The sequence below is a fragment of the Phoenix dactylifera genome, chromosome 10 (assembly GCF_051530095.1).
Source record: "Phoenix dactylifera cultivar Ajwa chromosome 10, Ajwa_hap1_PhDact_Kaust_v1.1, whole genome shotgun sequence".
Classification (NCBI taxonomy): Eukaryota; Viridiplantae; Streptophyta; class Magnoliopsida; order Arecales; family Arecaceae; genus Phoenix; species Phoenix dactylifera.
Window position 1 is genome coordinate 1,694,334 of NC_143199.1, and position 8,167 is coordinate 1,702,500.

An 8,167-nucleotide genomic window follows, 5' to 3' on the forward strand; every position below is an offset into this window, starting at 1 on the left:
TACTTTGGAACGCTTGGGGTGGGCTTTGGGCGGATGCCCCGCCGGGGTGGTAGGGAGGGGGGGTCTGCTGCCGCCGCGGCGGGCCTTCCGCTCCACTCCGCACAGGACCGTTGCCTCGCGGCGGACTTGCCCGGCACATTTCGTCCCCGACGGAGCCGGCACGCGCCTGCCGACTTCCCGGCGCACGGGCGCTGCCTTCGGCCGTCCGTGCCCGGCGGCCGTGCGCCACTTCGGCTCCCTCCATCGGCCCTCCCGGGAAGCGCGTCCCGGACGTTCCGGATGCGCACCCCGTGCGACCGGGACTCGCGTCCGGGCCGTTTCCGTGTGCAATGCTCCTCGATTCGCTGGAGCCCTTGGGGTGGGCCTTCGGAGGATGCCCCGCTGGGGAGGTAAGGGGGTGTGTCCTGCCTGGGCGGGCCTTCCGCCCGAGCCCGTCGCCCAGCGCGGATGGTCGCGCCGCGCGGGCGGGCGCGCCGCGCGTGCGCGGGGCCGTTGGCCGGTGACGCGCAAGGACGGGCGCGCTGGGCCGATCGGCCGCTCGGGCGCGCGCTTCGTCGTGCTCCCGTGCCTTGGCGCGCGCGCGGCCGCGGCGTGGTCGCTCGGTTCTGCGCATTTGGCCCGCGCGGATGGGCGCGTCGCGCGGGCGGCCGTGTTGAAGACCCTCGCAAGCGCCACCGTCGGGGCCTTCAACCAAGGGGAAATACCGGCCCAGAGGAGGACCACGAAAGGACATGCCAAGGTATGAGTTTACTATTTTGCTTGGAAAGCATTGGCCGAAGCCCATTTACGCTTGGCCAAGCCTTGGCCAAGCCCCTCCATGCTTGGCCTAGCCTTGGCCAAGCTCTTCTCCACTCGGCCAAGCTCACCCATGACCGTGCCCAACCAAGGCCGCGCCCGTGCCCACGCTCGAGCGCGCCCAAGACATGCCCAAGCATGCCTCAGCCCACTGCTGGGCGCGCCCAGGCCATGGCTGGGCGAGCCCAGGCCACAGCCACACTCAGGCCACGGCTGGGCACGCCCAGGACACAGGCCGCGCGCCCAGCCGCCCGCCCGCGCGCCCAGGCGCGCGCCTGCACGCCCAGGCGAGGTTCGGGCCAGCGAACCTCGCCGCTGACCGCAGGGCCCGCGCGCCCGCCCGCGCGCCCGCCCGCGCGCCCGCCCGCGCGCCAGGCCGCGCGCCCGCCCGCGCGCCCGCCCGCGCGCCCGGCCGCGCGCCCGCCAGCATGCCCGGGCGAGGTTCGGCCCAGCGAACCTCGCCGCTTGCGCGCGCGCCCAGGCGCGCCCGACCGTCCCTGCGCGCCGCCTGCGCGAGCGCCCACGCGCGCCCGACCGGACCTGCGCGCGCGCCCACGCGCGCCCGACCGCCCCTGCGCACGCCGCCTGCCGCGCCTCGGCGCCCGTGCCGCGCCCTGCCGCACGCCTGCCGCGCCTCGGCGCCCGTGCCGCGCCCTGCCGCACGCCTGCCGCGCCCACGCGCGCCTGCCGCGCCCCTGCCGCGCCCCCTGGCGCCCTGCCGCGCCCCCTGGCGCCCTGCCGCGCCCCTGCCACACCCCCTGGCGCCCTGCCGCGCGCCCAGGCGCCCTGCCGCGCGCCCAGGCGCCCTGGCACGCGCCCAGGCGCGGTGCCAGCCAGCCTGCCGCGCCCAGGCGCCCTGCCACAGCCCCCAGGCCGTGCCATAGGCCTGCCAGCCCCCTGCCAAGGCCCCAGCCGGGCCAACAGCCTATGTCCAAGGCTTGCCCATGCCTTGGCCAAGCCTTTGGCCCTCCTCATGCCATGAAGACCCCTATGCCTTGGCCACTCTTGGGCCACTTGGGGAGCACTATAAATAAGAGGGAATGAGGCTCTTTTGACCATCTTACATCTTTTATCTTGCATCTTAGCACTTGTTGTATTTCGGCCTTAGTGGCTTGGGAGGGACCTTGTCTCTTTGTATTCGGTCTTGGGGTTTGTCCAAGACTTGGGCTAGGGGAAACCCATCATAGTTTCCCTTAGATATTTTGCTTGTAAGCTTCATTTTGGGAAATAGAATCAATTAAGCGTTCCTCTAACTTTCTCCACAAATACTCTTAAGTTTGATTGTTTTCTTCTCAAGTCAAGGGTCGGGTCAAGCTGCAACCAGTAGACCCTCCCCTTGCCTTGATTCCCTCGGCTACTTAAGAGCTTGGCACACCGCGGCACAAGCTCAACTACCTTGGCGTTACCCGATCGGCCCTTTTCCAACAACTTTAAGGCATCCGCAAGGTGCGCACGAGCAAGACTTGGTGTGGTGGCTTGGGGGCCGAAAGCCACCCTCCAACATTGGTGCTTTCATTGAGAGACTTCCGAGGGAGGTCTCTCCAAAGAGGTAACGCCCTTGAAACCAGGAAATTTTCAATACGGGGTGGAATTAAGGAGTACTACTTTCTTGCATGCTTAGAAGTGAGCCTTAAGATTCCTACTACTTCTTGCACTTAGACTTTCTTGTTGTGAGTGTGGGAGGGTAAACTAGAAGTTCTTTACTTGCAAGTAGTACTTAAATTTTGGCACTTTAAATTCCTTGCTTGCAAAAGGGAGTGAGAACATTTTTATTGTAAAGAGGACGGTTTGTTCTTCTATTTTGCTCATCATAGGGATAGTGCCAACGGGGAGGCTACTGGTAGTACCCGGCGCTATTTGACCCAACTATTCGGTGTTAGGGTATAGAGGGACGGCACAAGAGGGAGGCTACTGGTAGTACCTCGTGCCCTCCTAACTACACCGGGTAGGGAGCAAGTAGAGCAACAACACGTTACTCTCGGGTTGTGAGGCTTATTTGTTGTAAACCATTGTTGTAATTGGAGTTGATTGAGTGGTGTACCTTTCAAAAATATATATAAGAAGGAGGGTCGGTTCATCCCTTGGGTGACGGCCAAAGGAGGTTTGGAGGTGCATTTGTAGAAGCAAAACAATGGAGTCGGGAGCTAATTCAAATTCTCACCATGCTCGGCTAGAGGCATTGGAGGGGAGTTCGGCCCACCTAAACCGAACCCTTGAAAGCCAAAATCGAACCCTAGAAAATCTATCCAATACCCTAGCCGGGATGAATGCTCACTTGGAGAGGTTAGAGAGGAGGATTGGAGAAAAAGAAAGAGAAAGAGAGCATAAAAGATCAAATGATGAGGAGCCATGGTCGCACGCCTCACGGCGGGGTCATGGAAGGGATGAGAGGAGAAGTGATGCGGAAAGCCTACGAGCTAACCGAATGGAGGAGCTAGATCACCGGAGGCCTCGGAGGAGAGGAGGAAGAATTGAAGCCCGGGGGATAGAGATTGAGAGGTGGATAGAAGAAGAGGGACCTAGCCATAGTGAAGAGGGGAGTGAACCCGAGGGAGATCCATTCCATGACCAAAGGCCTATAGGCCGGAGGAACTTCATGGAAGGAAGAAGGAGGAATGAAGACTATGATGAAGATTATGCTAGGGGCCCAAGACACCAAGATAGAGGGCTAAGAAAACCGAAGATTGACTTTCCCAAGTTCGGCGGTGGTGATCCTTATGAATGGATGGACAAAGCCGAGCAATATTTTGATGTCTATGAAGTACCAAGGAGGGATCGGGTCACATTAGCTAGTTTCCATCTTGAGGGAAGAGCTAGCCGGTGGTGGAGGTGGATCCGTGACCTATATGAGAAAGATGGCAAGAGGCTTGGGTGGACGGCCTTCGTGAAGGAGTTCATGTCACAATGGGGGCCTTCTCCCGTTGTGAATCATCATGGCCAACTCGCCAAGCTAAAGCAAGAAGGAAGAGTGCAAGCATATATTGATGAGTTCCGGCTTCTACAAACCATGGTGAGTGGATGGTCGGAAGAAGCATTGTTGGGCACTTTTCTTGACGGCTTGAAGCCTTGGCTTGCCAAGGAGTTAAAGTTGAAGCAACCGGCAAGATTACAAGAAGCTATGAGGATGGCCGAGATCTTGGACCAAAGCTATGGCATGGAGAAGAAAATGTCCAAGGAAAGCTTCAACAACAAGGCCTCTACATCACTACCACCGAAGGGGCCTTGGAAGGGGAAAGAAGAAGTGAAGAAGTACAAGGAGCGGCCTCAACATGTCAAGAAGCTTTCTAGAGATGAGCTCCAAGACTACATCAAGAAGGGACTATGCTTCAAATGTGGTGACAAGTGGAGCCGGGGCCATCAATGCAAAACCGGTCAAGCTTTCCTTCTAGATGTGGGCTCCGAGGAGGAGGAGGCTACCTCGGAGGCTTCGGAGGAAGAAGATGAGGAGGAGCAAGACCATGGGGCTGATTTTAGCCCGAGAGAAGAAGAGGCCGAGCTATCCTTGCATGCCATGTCCGGAGTACAAAGACCGTCCACCATGCGTTTGATGGCATGGGTGGGCAAACATGAGGTATCTCTCTTGGTAGATAGCGGTTCATCCCATAATTTTATCAACTCCGGAATAGTGAAGAAGGTTGGATTGAAAGGGGCGACCGTGGAGCCCTTTGAAGTAAAGGTCGCTAGTGGGGAGAAGCTCAAATGTCAAGAGGTGGTAAGGGATGTTCGCATGAATATCCAAGGAGTAAGGGTCAAGGCCGACCTACATGTTCTTCAACTAGTCGGCTTGGACGTGGTGTTGGGCAATGCTTGGCTCAAAGGCTTGGGGAAGGTGCTAACCGACTATAGCACCATGACTATGGAGTTCAAGCTTGGAGGCCAAAAGAAGAAGTGGACCGCCATGAGCAACAAAGAGGTGCGGTCTTGCGAAGCCAACATGATAGAGAAGCTATGCAAAGGAGGAGCTTCTTGCTATGCCATTGTGGTGACCGGCCAACACCAAGAAGAAGACAAGAAAGAAGATGAGTTGGAGGGCATCCCTCCAAAGATCCGAAGCTTATTGGAGGCTCACCATGATGTTATGAAGGTACCCACATCTCTCCCACCTCCAAGAAGCTTTGATCACCCTATAAGATTGAAGAATGAAGCTACACCGGTGAACGTTCCACCCTACCGGTATGCTCATTTTCAAAAAGAGGAGATAGAGAGACAAGTGGAGGAGATGTTGAAGCAAGGGTTGATCCGCCATAGCACAAGTCCCTTCTCATCTCCGGTTCTACTTGTGAAGAAGAAAGATGGCACATGGAGATTTTGCACCGACTACCGGGCCTTGAATGAAGCAACTATCAAGGATCGATTCCCCATTCCCACGGTGGATGAGATGCTTGATGAACTACATGGTGCAACGGTCTTCACCAAACTTGATTTAAGGGCGGGGTACCACCAAATTCGAATGAAGGAGGAAGACATTCACAAGACGGCATTCCGGACACATTCGGGCCACTACGAATATCTTGTCATGCCATTTGGCCTTTGCAATGCTCCTTCCACATTTCAAGCTACAATGAATGAGGTATTCCGGCCTTACTTGAGGAAGTTCATGCTAGTATTTTTTGATGATATCTTGGTCTACTCCCACTCTATGGAAGAGCATGTCAAACATTTGGAAGTTGTGTTATCCATCTTGGAGAAGCACCACTTCTACATCAAGCCTCCCAAATGTGCCTTTGCCCAAAAGGAGTTAGAATATTTAGGGCACATCATATCGGGAGAAGGTGTGAAGGTGGACCAAAGGAAGATTGAGGCTATGGTGGATTGGCCTCTACCCAAGAACATCTCGGCTCTTAGAGGGTTCTTGGGATTGACCGGGTACTATCGGAGGTTTGTGAAGAACTATGGGTTGATTGCTAGACCTCTAACTTCCATGTTGAAGAAGGGAGAATTTGAATGGACTCCGGAGTCGAGAGAAGCATTTGACAACTTGAAGAGGGCCATGACTCAAACACCGGTCCTAGCACTTCCGGACTTCTCTATTCCATTTGAAGTCTACACCGATGCAAGTGGAGATGGCATCGGAGCGGTCCTTGTGCAACAAAAGAGGCCCCTAGCCTTCCTCTCCAAAGCCTTGGGCCCCATGAAGAAGGCGTGGGGAACATATGCAAGGGAGCTACTAGCATTGGTGCATGCCGTCAAGGTATGGAGGCCCTATTTGCTTGGGAAGAAGTTCACTATTATCACCGATCAACAAGCATTAAGGCATCTTTTGGAGCAAAAAATTGTGACCCCGGATCAACAAAAATTCTTAGTCAAACTACTTGGCTTTGAATATGACATTGTATACCAACCGGGGAAGGAGAACAAGGTGGCGGATGCACTATCAAGGAAAGAAGGAAGCCCAATGCTTTGGGCGGCCGAAGGAGAAGAGCCTACTTCCATGGCTCTTAGTGGGATCGAATGGAGGATTTGGGACCAAATCCGGGAGGCAAACAAGCTTGATACTCGAGCCTTGGAGATCAAAGAAAAGATTGAAGCTTCAACCGAGGGGGTGGCCAACTACAAGCTCAAGGAAGGACTCATCATCTACAAAGGGTATGTCTATGTACCTAATGTCCCTAATTTGAGAAGAAACATCCTTGATCATTTTCACAATAGTAAGGAGGGTGGACACTCGGGTTGGTTTCGCACTTATATCCGAGTTAAGCACTTCTTCTATTGGGAGGGACTTAAAGCCGAAGTCAAGGCATTGGTGGCCGGATGTGAAATTTGCCAAAAGATCAAGTATGATCCAAGGGCACCAATGGGTCTTCTTCAACCACTCCCTATTCCAAGTATGATTTGGGAAGACCTCTCTATGGATTTTGTTGAAGGATTGCCTACTAGCAAAGGGTATGAAGTCATCATAGTGGTAGTGGACCGACTAAGCAAATATGCTCATTTCATCCCCATCAAACACCCCTACACGGCCAAGTCGGTGGCTACATCATTTGTGGAGTCGGTAATCAAGTTGCATGGTGTCCCAAAGAGCATAATATCCGATCGGGATAGGGTATTTATGAGCACATTTTGGAAAGAATTATTCACACTTCAAGGGAGCATATTGAAGACAAGCTCATCCTATCATCCTCAAACGGATGGGCAAACGGAGGTAACCAACCGGACCCTTGAACAATATTTAAGATGTTTTTGCCACAACCAACAATCCAAATGGGGAGAGTTCATTGTTTGGGCCGAATATTGGTACAACACTACCTTTCATGCATCTATCAAAACTAGCCCATTTGAGTTAGTTTATGGGAGACCACCTCCGGGTTTGCACCGACATGAGAGGGGGACGGCCAAGAATGAAGAAGTAGAACAAACATTGGCCGGAAGAGATGAAGCTCTAACCAATGCAAGAAGGGAGCTCAAAAAGGCCCAAGAAAGAATGAAGAGGTATTATGACAAAAACCGAAGAGAGGTAACCTTCAATCCCGGAGATTTTGTTTATTTAAAGTTACAACCTTACACTCAAAAATCTCTCAAGAAGAATTTTAGCCACAAACTCTCTCAAAGGTTTTATGGGCCATTCAAAGTAGTGGAAAGAATGGGAGAAGTAGCATACCGGTTGGACTTGCCCACTACGTCATTGCTACATCCGGTCTTTCATGTGTCGCTACTCAAGAAAGCGGTGGGTGACCCTTCATTGATAGAAAAAGACTTACCCACCTATGATCATGATGGAAGATTATTACTCCAACCCAAGGAAGCCATTAAATACCGCATTTGGAGGAAAGGGAGAGAACGAAGAAAAGAATGGCAAGTCTTAATCTCATGGGAAGGTATGCCAAAAGAAGGGGCCACTTGGGAGAATTATGAAGAAATGACCCGGCGATACCCACATTTTATCCTTGAGGACAAGGATATTCTTCAAGGGAGGGAGAATGTTGAAGACCCTCGCAAGCGCCACCGTCGGGGCCTTCAACCAAGGGGAAATACCGGCCCAGAGGAGGACCACGAAAGGACATGCCAAGGTATGAGTTTACTATTTTGCTTGGAAAGCATTGGCCGAAGCCCATTTACGCTTGGCCAAGCCTTGGCCAAGCCCCTCCATGCTTGGCCTAGCCTTGGCCAAGCTCTTCTCCACTCGGCCAAGCTCACCCATGACCGTGCCCAACCAAGGCCGCGCCCGTGCCCACGCTCGAGCGCGCCCAAGACATGCCCAAGCATGCCTCAGCCCACTGCTGGGCGCGCCCAGGCCATGGCTGGGCGAGCCCAGGCCACAGCCACACTCAGGCCACGGCTGGGCACGCCCAGGACACAGGCCGCGCGCCCAGCCGCCCGCCCGCGCGCCCAGGCGCGCGCCTGCACGCCCAGGCGAGGTTCGGGCCAGCGAACC